The sequence below is a fragment of the Centroberyx affinis genome, unplaced genomic scaffold, assembly GCF_046629955.1.
Source record: "Centroberyx affinis isolate AG114_WGS23_722 - 3 ecotype Tasmania unplaced genomic scaffold, CSIRO-AGI_Caff_v1 ptg000827l_1, whole genome shotgun sequence".
NCBI lineage: Eukaryota > Metazoa > Chordata > Actinopteri > Beryciformes > Berycidae > Centroberyx > Centroberyx affinis.
In genome coordinates this window covers 65,716-84,483 of record NW_027279426.1, presented here as the reverse complement: position 1 = coordinate 84,483, position 18,768 = coordinate 65,716, and positions in this window count along the sequence as shown.

The following is an 18,768-nucleotide window of genomic DNA, read 5'->3' as shown; positions in this document are numbered from 1 at the left end:
TGGAGAGGATTTTAGATGCACTTTTGGAGGCATTCAGAACGATGACATGGGTCATTTTAGTTCAAAGTTTCCAATAAGGAAATGGATAGAAGTAAAGTTGTTGGTGGTAGATGTAAAGTGATTGATTGTATGTAGCATGATCCATTAAGTACATCATCTTCTTTTTTAATTTTTATCCAGGAAAGATTACCTTAGTTCATATTCTAGTTTTCAGCACTGATTTTTCAACACTCATTTTCAGACATTCATACCTGGGTTCTACCGTCAACCCCCATCTTACGAAAATTGCACACAAACCATTCCATATACTTTCATACCTCTTGTAATAGTAAGAATAAGTAGGGCTGTTTGTGATGACTTGTCGTTTGTGATTTTGAAAGTAATGGTTTCATACCCTGTTGACTTGCACTGCAAACAAATGCTAAGAGGAGGCAGGTGCCAATTTCTCAAAACAAAAACATTGGCGTGAAAACTTTTTGAATAAGGAGGCTTGATTAGTGACCAATAGGACAGGCTTCTCAAAACCCCAAATCCTATTAAACATGCCTTACCTGGGGACATTATCCCACTCGAATAACCACACATCCTTTTGTTAATTGATTTCTACTCAGCCTTAGCTCAGCTTAGCTGTACACAGATACAAGATGTACACTACTAAAACAGTGAATTCATTTCCATTTATCTTCCAGGGTTATTCTGTTTCAAATAAATTAATCTTTTTCAGCAAATCATCAGGAGTGAACTGAAGGGGCGACAGGTGGTTTGTAATGGATTCTGTCCACACTCCCATGGAGTAAAGTGGATTTGTCGCTTCTACAAGTTCCTCATTCACTCCCTCTATGTACTGTCTGTGTGTGAGTGGAATTTCCACCCTGTTCCTCCCGAGTTCTTAAGTGAATTGAATGAGGCAGAATAAATCATTGTCTGATCAAGATGTCATCTTCATGAAAATCAAAACATGATGCCTCATAATAAGTTTCCTGATCGAGGGGGCTGTTGGGGCTTAATAACTTAGGGCCAAGTGCTTGGAAAGCATGCGGTCTGCAGGCAGATACAGCAGACAGTGGAGCCAGTAATAGTCTACTTTCTTTGTGGAGTTTCTATAATGCATTCATAAAAGCCTCATGTTTCATGTTTCATAACACACTGATCAGTGAGTTTTCCAGCACAAAGCATTCAGGATTATATCACATGCAGTATCTCACTTTAGATCATATTAGGGATGCATAGCTTATATGTATTTCCCTATCTCCATCCCCCTGTCATATCCCTTTATACATTAATAACTGGGATAAGGTTTATCCATGCCGCAGTATCCTGACTAATACTGGTATATCTTAGCTATGTTATTCATGTTCCTCATAATCTGAGAAAGAAGTTATCAATGTTAGATAGAACGGGTCAAATCCAGTATGGAATACTTGAGTATCTGGAATAATTACAGTGTATTGGTGTGCATGCAACTCCGTTCAAAAAGACAGTGTTGCTGTTTTGCCATAGATAATTCATTTTTGTGTTGTCCTTTCAGTTACAATAGTAGACAACATCAGAACAGATCCATTTGAGTTTGCTCATAAGTGTAAACCTCTAAAAGCTGCAGAACAGCAGGCCCTGTCAAACAGGCTCATCTTTCAAGGTAGCGCTAAGAAACAAAAGCAGAACAATAATACATTTTGCAGCAATGCCAATTAGTCACACCAGGACAGGAGAGGACAAGACAGGAAAAAAACCCAACAACTAACAGCTTGCAAGTAGATGAGTTCAGACCCTATTTTCTGACGTTCTAGGAAAGTTTTACAATACGTTGTTACTTCTGTAAATTCGTGTTTACAGCTTCACCCCTTTATCAATTATTCAACACAGAAGCAGCGTACAGATTTCAGAGGCTCAGAAGGGGGCCTTCCCTTGTATTTATAAGAGATTCCTTTGAGTAAACATGGGGGTGTGCCTGCCTGATAACATCACTGTTGAGCTATCCACCCTGCAATTTATGCTATCTGTTCAGTTTAATTCAAGATGACATGCATCATTTCAGGATTCTGGTGCAATCACTTTGATTCTGGAATTTAATGATTCATGAGATGGTAAGACAATTGTGGGAGTAAAAGATGGGTTCAGTATTTTGGGAAGTCAGAGCAGTGTTTTTTCTGTCACCTCATGGAGAAAAATAAAGCCTGGATTATAAAGGAGCATAATGTATCACAAATACAATGCATCACACACCTTGACTTTAACAATGGATATTGGGCAGTTAGGGGAAATGATAATGAAACTGTTCAAATTTATATTTGTGTGTGAGTATCACTGTGAGTGATATAAAGAGCTATAGCTAAGATCCTGAAGGGATTTGGGGCTATGTAAATGTGTTCTGAAACACTGCCTGAGTTGCTTGGAGCAGGGGCCTAAGGCAATCTCTTCCTGCTTTGGTGCCCTGCTTTACACACTTAACTACATCACTGGGAGAATAAGGCAGGGTAATTGTTCAGATGAAGTGTCCCAGTGGTAAAAAGTTAAAATGAGATTAGTTAGGTATTTGAATTAAATCATGCTCCTCAACCAGAGGTGTGAGTCACTGAAATGGGAAATTAAAGCAGAAGTGCCTTTTTTTACGCAAACTTGGACATTGTAAAGCGAGAGCTTAGTTTGTCTCTACTGCCATTCTCATATATGTTTTGGCAGTGCAATAAGCTTTCAATTGGCCCATTTGTTTTTCACCATTGCTTTACCTGAGCTAAACAGCTCCCCAGACATGTTGGGTTGTGGTGATGTCCCTCAATTTAAGCCTTAATGAAAGCTTTGTCCCACTGCTGTGAAGCTGTTCCTTGACAACACTTCACATCCCCCATTCCTAGAAAAGTGCCAAACAAGATGCGCCAGTCTCCTTCGCTCTGAAACGAGCTCCCCTTCTGTGATGAAAAATGCAGCCTGTCTCTTTGCTTATTGCTCTGGCATTTAGGTGGCTCAGCGTGGTGATTTGAAGAGCCTGTAGTGTCAAAGCTATTTCTCCTGCTCTTGGCTTAATGCTCTGACTCAACAAACCTGACCATTGTCATTTCCCCCCATCGGCTTCATGGTGGCCGTGAAGAAAAGCCAAGGAGTGTGGGTAATAACCTTCAAGGAAAGGGCTGTGATTGCACATCCATTTCACACTGAGGACCTCTTGCTTCCCCAGAGCAGTAAAATGCTGTATGGGGTAGGGAGTGAGAATGGCAGTAAGGTAGACACAGTGTTTTGTTGGGAGTGGGAGATGAAAGGGGGAGGGAACAGAAGTGGGGGAGGCCTGTATGGGGGCTGCCAGAGCTAGTGTGTGCCTTATAAAGAAAGGTCTCCCACTGTCTGGTCTACTACTTAGCTTTCTCAGGAATAAGTTTTAGCTCAGGTATGATAGCGCTGACAGGGGACACGCACAGTCTAATCCTAATGGGCTGCCAGGGGCACTGTGTGCCCCACAAACAGTACCACTCCACCTGCTGGGACCACTGACTAGAAGCACAATTTACAGATCTCGCTCCCGCAGCCTGAACCTGCACCAAATGGATGATAGCAAATCTTATAGTACCACCCTTGACCTGGCTACGAGGCAAAGTGGATGAATGGTTCCTATTTATGGAATAAAAAGTTTCATACTGTAAGAGAAAAGATACCAGTTACAACTTTACAAAGTACCAGTCATTTGAAGACAAGGATGACGAACCACAGCCTCCATTCATTCACAAAGGCTTTATAACTGATATGTGGGTTGACCCCAGTGTAGATCCATAATGGATACGTTTATATTTGTACACTTTCCCTCACCGATTTTGTGTGATTGCATAGTAGCTTTTAAATTTTGCCTTCCAAAGCTCCCCATATGAAGCTGTTGACCTTGCAGAGGGTTAAGCAATGCAATTTGATGGTAAATGGTTGTCATTTGGTTTGCCATGCCTCATGAAGCCGTCTAGGTTGTTATTTCTTGCCTTCGAGGCCCCACTGATCACCACATTACAGCAGTGCATGACTAAGTGGATGAGCTCCGCCTGCAGCAGCATTAATGCGACTGAATTGTCCATATTCCACTGTTAAAGTCCCCCCACCGTGTTGTCAGGGAGGTTTGCATACCTGTTTTCCGCAGCACAGTAGCACATAACTTTCCCTTATAAGGATGGATGCTGTGTGTACTATCAGTTTTTGGATGATTTTTGTCCAAATCGAAACTGTTAAATGTGTATTGCAAAAGGACAAGGTGTTGTTTTGAGATGACATTGGTGAAGTTTCTCATCAAACCTCTAGATGTCACTGTTGGCTAACCACTGGTGTTCTGTTACCATCAAGTAGGATGTTTGTATGGCTCACACAACCTCTGCAACAACAGATGGTGCTGATCATCATGCCTCACATCATATTTATCTTTCTTTGTTACTCCTTGTAAAATACCAGCCTCTAGATAAATAAACATCACAATTGACAGTACATGTTGGCTCAATGCAATTAGTCCTAATTGGAAAAAAAAAAGATATGGATGTTGGGCTGACAGGTTGAACATGCAATTAGGTTGAAACCATTCAGATGTGTGGTCTTATGTCTCGTCCTTGAGGAAAACGAATACAAGCCCCGAACAGATAAAAGAGTCATAGTTCCTCAAATGCCTCTTCATGTCGTAACATAGATTGCTTTTGTCTGTCTCAGTTTGTACCAAGACAATTAGTCAGTGAGTCGGAAAACCACTTCATCTTAATATGATATCCCATGGAATCGAGAAAATCATTCTCTGCAGTGTCCATCCTGTGTTGGAGATGATTAGCTAAGATCCTTCCCAGAATGTTCGCTCTCCCCTGCCTGCTTAAAGGGTCTTACCCATGAGAGACAGTGATCAATGATAATTGCACATATCACAACCCTCTGTGGGATCACAGTAGGGCTTGGAAATGTTCTCTCTCACTCTCTTTGTCTCTGTCTATCTGTATTTTTCTCTCTCCTCCTCCATCTCCCAAGGCTAGATGAAAATGCAGCCAAACTGCTGAAAATAATGAACTGTTGTATTTGGGTGTCTTGTTGGCTTCTTATTCTTCTTACTTCTTTTAGCACGGTACATGCTATATGTTACATTGATAGAGATAGGAAAGCATCTCTAGGGAAGCATCCCTTGGTTTAACACTTTAAATACATGATGTGTATGATAGTAACAGTTTTTTCAGACTGAGTGTCAGTGAGTTTTTCCCCTATCATACTTCTCCCTATGAGAAAGTTGGGGTCAGAGAATGCTGTAACCATGCTTTGTTCGCCTGCAAGGACCTCTGGGACCTCAGCATGCTAGCAGAGCCAATCAGCACTGTGTAATTGAAATGGAGCAGCAGTAAATGACTGCAGATATGAGCTGAGCTCCACTCCCACTGCAAGATCAGATAGCCAGGGCAATGATTTTTGTTGAAAACTAACTGTGCTACTACACCAATCCAATCCCCTTGGACCACGTAGATAGACTTGCACAGCACTGTATATACGCAGGAAGTAGGTGAATGTAGGGAGGAAACTGGCAGTAATGATATGACAAGTTATCATGGAGGAGGAGTGGGGAGTGGATGGGTGCGGAATAGACCCAGAGACTGGTCTGTATAGCTACAGTTAGGTCTGATAATTGTCGGGTTTTGTCACGTCTCATGTATGGATGAGTCATGAATGTCTAGACTTTCCTTAACTCTCACTGTGTGTATGAACTCTCTAGTACCTACTGATCAGTTGGCTGCTTCAGTATTCTGAACTGGTAAAATGGTTTGGTGGGCAAACTTTCCCTCAACATCATTACTGAGAATGCTAAGATGTTATACTGTCAATGAGTAAAGTTTTCTTTTTTAATCAAAAATATAACCCATGTGCCGCACGAGTGCTGGTAAAATTAACCTATCATGGAAAACATCAGCAATGTGATGCGAGATAGGCCGATACGTCAGCACTTGAGCTTTATGTGGTTCGAAAAATCATGCTGAATTTGTCACATGCTGTATGCGAAAAATATGATACATGACTATTTCAGGATTTGAGCTTCAGTGTGGTTTGAATACAGTATGCTGAAATTGTCCAGTAGCATATTGATATTTTGTGACAGACATATGTGACAGTATAGGCTACAGTACAGTTGGTAGGGATTGCAAATACTATTAGGATTGTGTATGTGGAGCATTACTGAGCAGAATCCAAACACGTTACACTTAGAAGTGGACTCTCTAAGTCACAATGGCTCATAAGAAAAACTAAAAAAATGTCCAGCTTTGTTTTCCTATTATTATTAAAGTTATTAAATAGTGGCACCTATATTGGGATTGTGAGCCACTGCATTATTTTCCTATTCTTTTTTGTCAACTGGTCACGGTGGCTAGTTGTAATTCAGACATTGATTCAGACTTTGCAAACTGCATCACATTATCCAGGCAACATACACGTGTGTAGACAATTAATTGATCATCAAATTATTTTGTTCTGGATAAAAAATATTCATAATTTACACAGATTTTTCACTTTTTTCACTGGTATAACATTTGTAGTTTTTGGTTTTGCTTCTGTTTGTAACAAAGCTCAGCTCCAAGAAATATCCAGGCTGGAGCATAGACAATCACATCTAGTTGATGAACTAGATGTAAAGAATTATAACTCAGAAAATGAAAAAGAATTACACAAAGTGAAAGCTGATTTGAATGCTCTACTCACACAAAGAGCTGAGTGTCTTGTCCGTAGAGTAAGACAAACTGAGTATTTGATCGAAAGCAGCCTGAGTTATACACGGTCTTAGAAAACCCATTACAATGATCAGAAAGCAGATAAATCCTCTACTAAAACTAATAAGGGAGTTCTAGTACATGATGCTATCATGATTAACAGGGAATTTCAACAATTTTATAAACAACTTTATTCTTGTGAGGCACACTTTATGGAAACTATCTTAATTTCCTTCTTTGATGGCTTGAATTTACCCAAACTATCTGAACAACAAATAACCTCATTAGAGTCTCCCATCTCTCTTGATGAATTATATGATGCACTCAAAGAGATGAATCAGGGGAAATCTCCAGGCTGGGACGATATCTCGCTTTATGTGACTTTCTGGGAAGAACTTGGTCCAATCTTATTAGAGATGATCCAACAAGCCATCAGGGACGAAAGCATTCACAGAGATATAAATATTGCAATAATCACAGTATTACATAAAAAAAGGCAAAGACAGCAATTTGTGTTCTAGTTACTGTCCTTTATCCATCCTTAATGGGGATATAAATTATTTGCCAATGTCCTCGCTCTGCATCTGGAAACAGTCCTGCCTGTATTGGTCCATCCAGACCAAACCGGATTTGTTATACAAAGACCTGTATCTGACAACTTCAGACGCCCCTTGCATATCGTTCACACGGCTTGTAAAACTTCCTCACCATGTGCAGTACGGTCTCTAGATGCAGAAAAAGCATTTGATAGGATCGAATGGATGTAGGCTACTTGTGGCATACAATGAAATGTATGGCGTTTGGGGATAACTTCATAAATATGCTTAAAATCATGTATCATAATCTAATTGCTGTGGTCCTTACATCCAGCAGCGCTCTGAACAGTTGGAGTGGAGGAGCTTGGTAAGCCCGGCCTCGGCATTGTTATCCACTTTATCACTCCAACCTTTAGCTCAGAAGACCAGAAATTCCTTTGAGGTTAAGCCAATAACAGTGAATGAGACATATCCTGAGACATCTTTGTACGCGGATGATTTATTACTATATCTTGACTTACTAGCTTACTATATCTCTACCAGCAATTTTAAGTACAATTGAGGAATTCTGCGTTATTTCGGGTTACAAGATTAATTTGAATAAGTCATCACTGCTCCCATTAAATGCAGTCATGAGTCATTCTCACTTAGATGTGGAGATACCAATTAGTTTCTCATTTCAGACATTTAGCCATAGACACATACTCATCCACTGACAAAACTGTAGCAAAGAATTATAGGAAACTTAAGAAAACAATTTCAACAGTACTTCTAACATATAAACTTAAGTGGACCAACCAAAATAATAAAATTTTGCCTGTGTGCAATTATCAAAGAGGAAGAATGAAGAAAAAAGGTGACGATTACTGATGAATTCACATTTCAGCAGAGCTATTGTCAGAGGGCAACTGTTCATGGAGTCATGTCAAGGTGAGTGTGTTGTAAATAGTGAGATTGTTATTGTAGTACAGGCTTTGGAGATCTCCAGCGGGGAGTTCAGCGGTGCGGGGATCACAGTGCTGGCATTCTCCAATGTGTTTTTCTTCTTTCACTCTGTGACGGACTAATAGGGCTTCCCATCAGGGAAACCTGCTTGTGTTTCCTGTCCCAGAGCTGCCCTCTTCCTCTCTCTGTGAAAACTCACAGCCTGCTGCTCCTCCACGCCTCTCCGGAGGTACAGTTCACTGCAACCCTGTTTAAAGGTCTAAAAATAGCCCACAGTATCATACCTAATCTGCTGAATTTGACACAGCATGGGTAGCGGTAGGAATACTACTGTAACTTAGCTACACAAAGATACACATGTGAAATAAAATGTGTGTGTGTGTGTGTTTTGGGAGGGGTGCTCAGGGTGTGCATTGAAAAGTAGATAACAACTTCATTTGACCAAGAGAATTTCCCTGAAGTTGTATGTGGTTTTCAATTCCATGTGACTCTGGGTCGTTTGAATGGTCTCTATGGACTGGGATCCACAGAGGTTTGTTTGTCTGGTCTGTTAGGTTGTCCCTCTTTTCGGTTTTATGTATTTATTTATTGGTTTAAATTTAGGTATTGGTTTATTAACAACTTATCTATACATATTCGTACTTAATACGTAGTTGAAGTTGTTACCAGAAATAGCTGAAGGCAAAAATGGATGGATGTTAAATTAAATTGTATGGATAATGGGTATGGTTATATATTACAGATGCTTTGTTAGCTAAAGAAACATTAAGAATCTGAGAAATTTGCCGGCAATGACAAGGCAAAGAAAAGAGACAAAAATCCTTGAAACAATCCTAGAAACAAACTAATTGTGTTTTTGTTTACATAGCAAGTCCTTGTGTAAGAAGATTGTTGTCATTCAGGATAATTAAATGCGGTGTGATCAAGTAACCGATATCCAGTATCTATACCGATATCCGGTAGCTGTATGGGGTAGAAACATGGACACTCACCGCTGCCCAGGAGAACTCGCTGGACGGGTGTTACACCAGGATGCTCCGTATGGCCCAGGACATCTCGTGGATGGAACACATGAGCAATGCTGACCTCTACGCTGGTCTACCGCTGGTGACCACAAAGATACGTCAAAGGAGACTGAGGCTCGCCGGCCATAGCGTGCGCCATCCTGACCTCATCGCTTCAAAATTTGTCCTCTGGGAACCCATGCATGATAAAGCCACAGGTGGTGCTAGGAGGATAACATACGTGGACGTGCTGAAGAAGGACACTGGCTATGCCAGCGCTGATGAACTGTGCTCTGGCATGCTCGACCGGGATGTGTGGAGAGGTGTCATCTCAAAAGCCCGAGTTGCCCCAGGGGACTCGACATGATGATGATGAACTGATATCCTCCTCTCTGCTATCTGTCCAGGCACAGATCTTGTTTGCTTTACCCGGTTTCACCATTTAAGCTTCTCCAACGTACTTCCACGATGCTGCTGCATCTAAAGTAATGCAGAGAATCGATTGCAACAATAACTAAGAAAGCTTTGGCAAGTACTACTGAATATGCATTCCAAAAAAGCATTCCAGGAAATCGAGCTTCTTCTGGAAGTCTGGTATGGCAGCTTATTATTTATGACAGGAAGAGGAATATATTTAGTATCAATCACTGGTGGACCTGGGTCATGCCGGGCCTGGATGCAAGAATTAGGCCCCCATCCCAATCCCTTCCCTCACATCTCTCAGAGGAGAAGCAATGTTTGCTGTTGCGTTATGGACTTGGGTACAGCCACACTTTCTGAACCACTTGGATCTCTGCTTGTGTTATCAATCATATGCTGTTATATGCTGTTATTATTCCCAGCATTTATGTCATCATGTCACTGCTTTTATACAGGATTCTCTGCTGCTTCCAGGTTTAGAATCAGCTGCTCTGATGTTTTTTTTCTCATGTCTCTGCTACACTCCTTGCACATATGTTGTATGATCTTTTACAGACATCTTAACATTGGTACTAAAGGCACTCAAATGCACTCAAGGCTAATGGAAAGAGAGATATCTTTTCTCCCATACATTTACGGGAAGTGGGAAACACAAGTGTGACATCTTACATTTTGAGGGGTCTGTGATCTTTTGGTGTTGAGTTTGTGATTTCAGATTTCACTATAAAATACCCACAATTCACTGCAAATTGTAGTGAACAGATGATGTACCCTACGATTTCTCCTGTATACCACAATCATGTCTTAGGCTACAGAAGAAGAAGAAGAGTAGCTAGCTAATATTAGCTTACGAGCTTTTTGTTTGCCAAACCAAAACAGCTTGCTACTGGATTAGGAGACGCCACCTTAATTGACAAATCACACTTGCACATGATTAGAATTTCAACAATTTATTTGTAATTTAATGTTCAAAACTTCCTAAAAATCGATACCTGAGTACATTTCAACCTGCTGTCATGTTGTGGTTTGTTTATGAGATGCTGGAGTGAGTGAACAAGTGAACCATTCTGAACGCAGATACAGCTGATTATAATGGTAAGACAAGGACTGAGTAATGCTAAATGGCTTCAGGTGCTAATGCACATACTGTTAGATCTGAGTGCTAAATATGAGTGGAGGGTAAGATTGATTTCACAACCTGGTAAGTTATTGGAAATCATGAAAATCTTCAGTGGAAAATGGACTGTGCATGTGTAGAAACCGTTTGTGTAATACATTTTGGATATTTGAATTCCTACAGGAATTTCTGGTGTAATTTGGACCCAGTCAAATATTTTCAGGAGTCTGATTTGCCTACTTGAATCCTAAGGATTTTTCACTCAGGTGGCACATCTTTTCTCATCACAGGGGTGCTAAGTTTCTCCGCAACAATTACATCCTGACTGTATTAGCATTTTAATTACAAGATGTTTATTGCAATAGAGTTGAGCATTGAGTGATTTCTAATTAAGGAGGCTTCAGAGTATTTCTGTAATGTATGAATTGAGCTACTTTGAGTTTGGTATAAGTTCTCCCAACAATTAATTGGATGTACCACTGTAGTGTTTTTTTTTACACTAAATCACATACTGATAGGGAATACATGCACACTACAGTAATAATAAAAATCAATGTGTACATCTTCCAAGAAGCTAGACAAATCTCTTGCTATCCTGCTAGCAAGAGATTTGTCTCCTGCTATCCTTGACTAAGGTCACAGTTACCTGTATGGAGTGTAACATTAGAAATAAGTAACTACCAGTCTCTTTTGAGTCCTTAAAAGAAACAATTAAACTAACAAGAACTGTACTATTGAGTTGCTCTCTTTTGTGATGCCTGTAAGCAATTACAGTATAATGCCTGTCTCTGGACCCTTCTAAAGGAAATTGGGGAGTATGTCCTGTATTCATTTACTGCCAGGCCTGAACAATGGGCCTCTCTTATGGTGAGGCCGATTACGGATGGAGAGCCAAGTTGTTTACAGCTTGGATTGTGTACATTAATCGCCGTCCACTTATGTCTGATTAAACTTAACATCCTGACTCCAAAGGAAAAAAAAACAGAAACATCGAGGGGTTTCTCTCTTGAACTTTATGCATCGGTAAGAGTGATCTGTATTTAGGATTTTTGTTCTCTCCCCACTTGCTCTTCACCATATGATTTTGGTTTTCCTACTGTTCAATTAAATTATTCATTAAAATACCAAGCCCAATCAATACCAATTAAATGGACAATGTCATCAGTTGAGATATACTTCACACCAAATAACCTCCAAAAGAGTACATCATCTGAAAAATGTTCTGATTTCTTAGCTTTAGCTTACAAAAAAACATTGGAAGGATGTAGCATATGTCACCCTACATCAGAAACCTCCTCTTCCTCCATCAAATAATGATGATAAAAATACTAATCTTTATTTGTATGAAACTTTTCAAAAAACAGTTACAATGCGCTTTACAAAGGAGTAAAACAAAGATGAAACCAAGCCTGAAAGGAAAAGACAATGGAAGCAATGAAATGTTCTGATGTGTCTCAGTCAGTAACAGGCTCCATCACAAACAAAGCAACACCTCACACCTCCACTGGACGAGCCGCACCTCCAGGCACACACACTTCAAAATGTTTAACATCAGGACAATGTTTGGTGCTGTGCCTGCAGTCCAGCCAAAAGAGAGGTCAGGGATAAAAGATCATTCAATAAAAGCAAATCTATAAAAGTGAGGAGTGTTTTACAAGATGATACTAATTTAGCCAGACTTAGCTCCAGAGGAATTTCATTTTGGCAATGGCTTGATGACCTCTTGTTTTCAGTCTAGACTTTGGAACTGCCCAAGGACCTCAGGTTGCACTCATGTGGAGTGAAAAAAATGTCTGTGATATATGTCTGTCTGGATTTATTTCATTCATCTAGGTAGTAAGATGTCAAAAAAAAAAAATTACAAACAAAATCCACTAGACTCAAAATGAAAAGCTGAAGATGTTTCACCACTCATCTGAGAGTGGTGAAACAAAGTGACCATGAAATTACTTCATGGTGTGAATCACCCACAGAGGTTAAATGCCATGGAATTCCCCACCTCTAAGTAGAACTGATGAAGCCTCTCGGATGAGTGGTGATACGTCTTCAACTCTTCATTTCAAGTCCAGTGGATTTTGTTTTACTTTTTTTTTTAATGTCTGTGATAGATTGATGCCTCACTCATCCGTCATCACTCATTAAAAGTGTAGAATCTTAAAAGATACTTTCAATATCACTAGGTCTTATAGGCAAATATGATTGTGAGTCACAGCGTAGCGGTGAAAATGTGTTGTGGATAACATGTCCAAGTACAGTGTTGGATAGTAACTGATGATGTAATAACTTCCAGATAATTAAATAACTTGAAAATGTAATAAAATATCCCTCTAAATGGGTCAAAAGTGTAATAATATCTCTTAATGTAATAAATTGCTGGATAATATAATAACATCACATTATTACATTAACCAGCAATTATTACATTATAAGGGGTGTAGCATATGTTTTACTGATGCTGTTTGATGATGATACTGATAATATAATAATCAAAGTCATCAAATTCTTCTTATCCTTTTGAGTTATTAATTTTTAATTAATTAATTTAATTTTCATCATAATTAGTTGTGGTCCTCTCAGTTGGAGCAGGCACATACTAAGTACAGGTAGTCGAGTAGGGTAAAGGTAGAGGGCAGGCAGAGGACTTTGTGCATGTTGTCATGGCTGCTATGTAAACAAGATAATTAAGAGTCTCTGTCACCACCATGTGATGTGAACCATGTGCTCAAAAAGCACTCAATGATTTTCTATTTGTCTAATATTGAGTGGTGACGAATCTCTGTGTTTGTCTCCAGGTTGTCACATGAGCAATGATTTCAAGTGTCCTTGTACCAGCACATTCATGTAGCTGGCTACCATGGAAACAGGTAAACCAACTGTGGGGAAGTTGTGGTGTACAAGGGCTTCTGGGCAGTTGTCAATGAAAACCTTATATGGGCTATTATTGGAGACTGAGGAAATGCATGAGGCGCACTGTCCTTGAGGTGTTTTTGTTGTGATATTGAAATAAACAGCTGACACAATTGAAAGCTTTTTGGGGAAGTGTGTTTTGTATGATCCGAGAAAATACAGTAACTGCATGAAAAAGTACAAAAGGAAAAAGCACTTCAGCAAGCAAAATGTCACAGTTAAAATAAACATTGTCTGCTCAGCTCCGTTTTGTAAATGTAAGCAATGTGACTGTCAACTGCATTCTGCAGGTCATCTCGCCTGTTGGTTATATGTTTACATAAAGGATTTCAACTACCGTGCAATCGCTACATCAACAATTTACTCTCTGCTTTACAATAATAAAGAAGTGAAACAGACTATGACTAAACAATAATGAAGATAAACAAAATTAGAGAAAAGTTCAACATAGTGGAGAGTTTGACCAAATCAATAGTGCAGCAAGTTACTGTTTCCTTCAAATTTAGGCATTTCTTCATAGGATATACAAATGAAAGGAATGTGATTAACCAGGCTTCAGCAGTGGTAGAGAGACAGGAGTTATACAGTATAGAGTTTACCCTTAGTTGCCCTCCTTCCATGGTGGCTGAGCTCTGCCAGACTAGAGAAGAGACTGGTGCCTGCCTTGTAGTACAGCGGGAGGGCAATGAATAATTTACAAGTCATTTCCCTTTCATCTCTCAGGTCTAAACACAGTGCTTTCTACTGCAGCCTCATATCTCTCTGAGTCCTGCGATACTGTAATAGGAGGGGAATGGCTCTGCATAACAAGTGCAAAGCATGCTGGGAGGTTCAGTGGGGGCTCTTTGGCTCAAGAGCAGAAATAGGCTATGAAAGGAAATTCTAGGAAAGTGTTTGCAAAATTGAATATTCACATAATTGGACTGGACTTAAAGGATAAGGCTGGTGTTTTTTAATGCATTTCTTACCGTCAACAAATCCTATGAAAATAACAAAATCAGCAATGATATATTTCATCGCGATGCACCGGGCCTGCCGACTTTTTCCTCAAACAACTTAATAAGCCGGCTGTAGACACATTTGCGATCTTAGGAAAGTAGTTCCGTAGCACCGAAAATAGTCCCCGGCGTAATGAAGAATTTGTTCCCATTTGAATTTGATTTGGTAATAACTACAACAGCCTGACTTTTCGTGGTAACAGTTAGCGATTTCAAAATTTAAATTGAAACTATGTCTTTGTGAGCTGTATTTCAAGGTTTTTTAGCTTACAATTGGAGCCAATGACTTCTGGGTTGACGGCTAAAAACGGTACGTGGGAATTCAGAAAGTAACGGGAGTAGAGCAAACGCTTTGTTGATTTTGTTATTTTCATAGGATTTGTTGACGGTAAGCAATGCATTAAAAAGACCAGCCTTATCCTTTAACCATCCCCAGTCACACTGATACAAAAAGCTCTTTTTTCTGTGAGAGCCGGAGTGCTCACAGTATCATGGCAAGGTGTGCAACCAATGGAACCACCTTCAACCACCAGCTTTTAAATGGATATCGGGATTAATTAATTTACAGTGTGCCAACAAAGTCTTATTAGCGCAGTATTGAGACAGACTCAGACCTTCTACTGATGTCGATGGAAATCATAACATCAATCAAAACATGCTGTGAACAGGATCTATTTTTTCAGGGCCATGGTCAGTCATCTAAGGATGGCAGACGGACTCATGGGAAAATGATGTCCCACATCCAGAGCAGCTCCATATATTTAATTATAGACCTGGCAAGTGGATGTTGACTGCAATGCTAGCTACCAAAAAGTAGAGGAGACAGAAACATCACAGCAACAAGGATCACAGTGAATGTCTATTGGATTCATAACAAAGCAATATACAGTACAAGATGTTAGTTGCGAGCTGCAGTATCAGTTGCTTCAGTATCGCAATCACATAATCTTTTGTTTGTTGTTGTCTTAACCTGTTTAACAAAGAAGCTCTTTGTAATGTAGTAGACCATATAAATAAGATTAATGCTGATTGTGCTGATTATGGTCATGATACACTGAATGTAATTCAATTTACACAGTTATTTTTATGGGCTCTGTCATCCAACTCAAGAAACAGGGATTTTATGTGCCAATGTCTCACTGCAATAATTCTTTGCAAGATGTCAGCAGCTACAGCGACTAAACAGTTAAATTTTTATCAACTTGTTTTCATGCAAAAGATCCAATAGAATAACTAGTGGGTGACATGAGTCCAACATGGACAGATGGGAAACCGAATGACCTAGTTTAATGTTTGGAGCAGCTTTCAAGCAGCTGGACTCAAACCCAATATCATACCGTAGAAACATAGAGAGTGAAATGGGTGGCGTGTCTTTTAGAAGAGTGTTTACTGAACTTAGCAATTGATTGACTTCTGAAATGAACAGGCAAAATCAATACAGCAATATGGGTGTTTATTAAAAGTCAAGTAAGTTTTTTCCCCTATAGCTCATATTCAGTCTTTATCAGTTATTACTAGTTATATTACTACAGTCCTAAGAATGAAAATTTTTCCTCATCTCAGAACCTAATTGCTGTTCCAAATACAGTGCCATTAACCATTTTTTTTCTCTCAGAAATCAGACAGCTGGACACACACAGGCAGTGGCAAATCAATCTCCCCCTGGCAGCCTTTGTTCATAGGCAATCTACTGAATGAACCATATCAGGAAACCATTCAGTCATGGATCATGTCCATGCAGTTGGTGAGTTTTAAGAAGATGTGTCAGCAGAGCAGAGAGGCTACCAATTTGTATACCTGCTCCAGCTGGGAAAAGTGACTGAAAAATACTCTCCCCAGCCTCTGCAACTAACATTGATGTGGCCTTGAGCAAGACACATAACTGCCAGCTACTCCAATGGAGCTGCTCAGTGCCCAGAAGTAGAAGACTGTGGTTGTACTGGGCAGTTCACCGGTGTGAATATGTATAACTGCATGAGGGTGAATTTGGGTGGTGCTATAAATAGAAATGCAACTCTCTTCAGCAAACCTTCAGTGGATAAACAAATCAAGTAGGAATGCAGAGGGCCATAATGCTTTACTCACAAAATAAATAAACAAAACAAACACATAAATATATAGCACTCCATTTGAGGAATCTTCAAGAATCTTTCACCACTCAACTTACCTATTGAAAACTTGCTAACACTATTCTTATAACCAATTAGTTGTGTTGACATTTCAATCCTTTGGACACAGTCCAATGTTTTTTCCTTTGTCTATCCTGTGTTTACACACTGCAAAGACTGGCAATTTGCAGAGTTTACACAGTACATACAGCCACATATGGAACAACACATTCTGTACTATGAGCAGTGAATCATACAAACAGTCCACCACTAAACTGGTGCAAAACAATGTGAGTCTGGTCTCTCTCACACATTAAGCACTAAGCCTGTCTCTCTACCTGTGTTGTCCCAACCCAAATGAGTCTGTGGAACAGCTGGGACAGCCACAGGGCAGGAGAGGAGCCATTGACTTTCAGAGCCAGAATCAGAGTCAGAATTAACTAATTAGTGCAGTAATATAAGTACAGGCAGGCACACATGGTGCATGACTTGGGTTCGACCGATATGGGTTTTTGAAGGCGGATATTTTTAGCCTATTTTCTGCTAATATTCAAAAAATCTTTTTTTTATTTGACCATTTTCATGCCAAAACAGTTTTAAAGTGTTTTATTCTTGTTAGTGTGCACAACCCTCTGTAACGGTATGTAGACCATGGGACACTAAAACTCTTTAAGATGGGGATATCCACAATACCTCTTCAATGGAAGGAGAAAATTACGGATATGTTTGGACTTTAGATGAAGAATAATTTACAAAAAAACATAAACGAACAATTCAATTTAAATAAAAAAGTAGTCGGGGAGGAACCTCCATCAAATCGGAGGTAGATGGTTTTAGTAGGTATATACTGCATAAATCGATATATATAGGATCTCACAATCTGTGCAATCAAAAACATACATTTGACAAAAGACTCCACATATGACTCCACATATATACATTCAGCATTCTAACACTATGTGCACTTAGGCACTGTGGCAAACTGTGTGGTGGAAGCGGTGCGCTGTGGCCGAGCCCAGGCAGTGTCCGCGGACTCATGCTGCTGAAGGGAGGGACTCTCTCCCTGGTACTCAGGCACAGTATGCTTATCGCCAGAAGTGTCCAGATGGTGCTCTCTCCATGCCAAATACACCATGTACCTCCAGTGAACATCAGGACACTCACTCACTCAAAATGAAATGATACAACAATCTTTGAATGTGGTTCTTGAATACTGCTTCACTACATTGTGGCTTAACATAGTTTCAGCACATTTTTTGATTTTACAGTCCCCTATTTGCATCCCTTTCTAATTCTTTCTAACCATCTAAATGCTCAGAAACGTACACTCATTTGTATTATTTGCAGCAGATAACTTCTCATTTCCACGCACTGAAGCCCTGCATTCATATTCCAGACTTGAAGTGAAATCAGTGACCTCAAAGAATGATTCGGAGCATCATTTATCAATAGACTGCTGTGGGAAGATTGCACCTGCATAGTGCAACCATTAAAGGGACAGTTTTCTGCTCCAGTAACCTTATTCCTATAGTATGGCAGCCCATTCACAGAGATGATACTGCTCCTTGAAAGAGAACGTGGTAAGATATCGCAATACAAATCTGATTCGGATCATTTATATTTGTAAGCTGTAGATTGCACATTTTTGTTTTCTTTTTATTTAACCTTTATTTAAAGAGGGACTTTTTTTCTTCTAAATCTTTTCCCTTCTATACATAAAAGCCCTATGTTCAGAAAAAGATATATTTTCCTCATATAGCTGCAAGCAAGCACACATACACTATATCCTGGACTGATTATATAATGACCTAATTACATAATAATAGTAACCCAAGTTATCTTATGCAATTCAACTTCTGGTAAGACTGCAAAAGATAGTAGTTTTCATTCGATTAAATTGTAGTATTCTGCATTTTCACACACACACACACACACACACACACACACACACACGCACGCACGCACGCACGCACGCACGCACATAGCGCGCGCACGCGGTTTGCCTCCCTGTTTCTTTGTATTCACTGGCTGCCTTTCATATCAT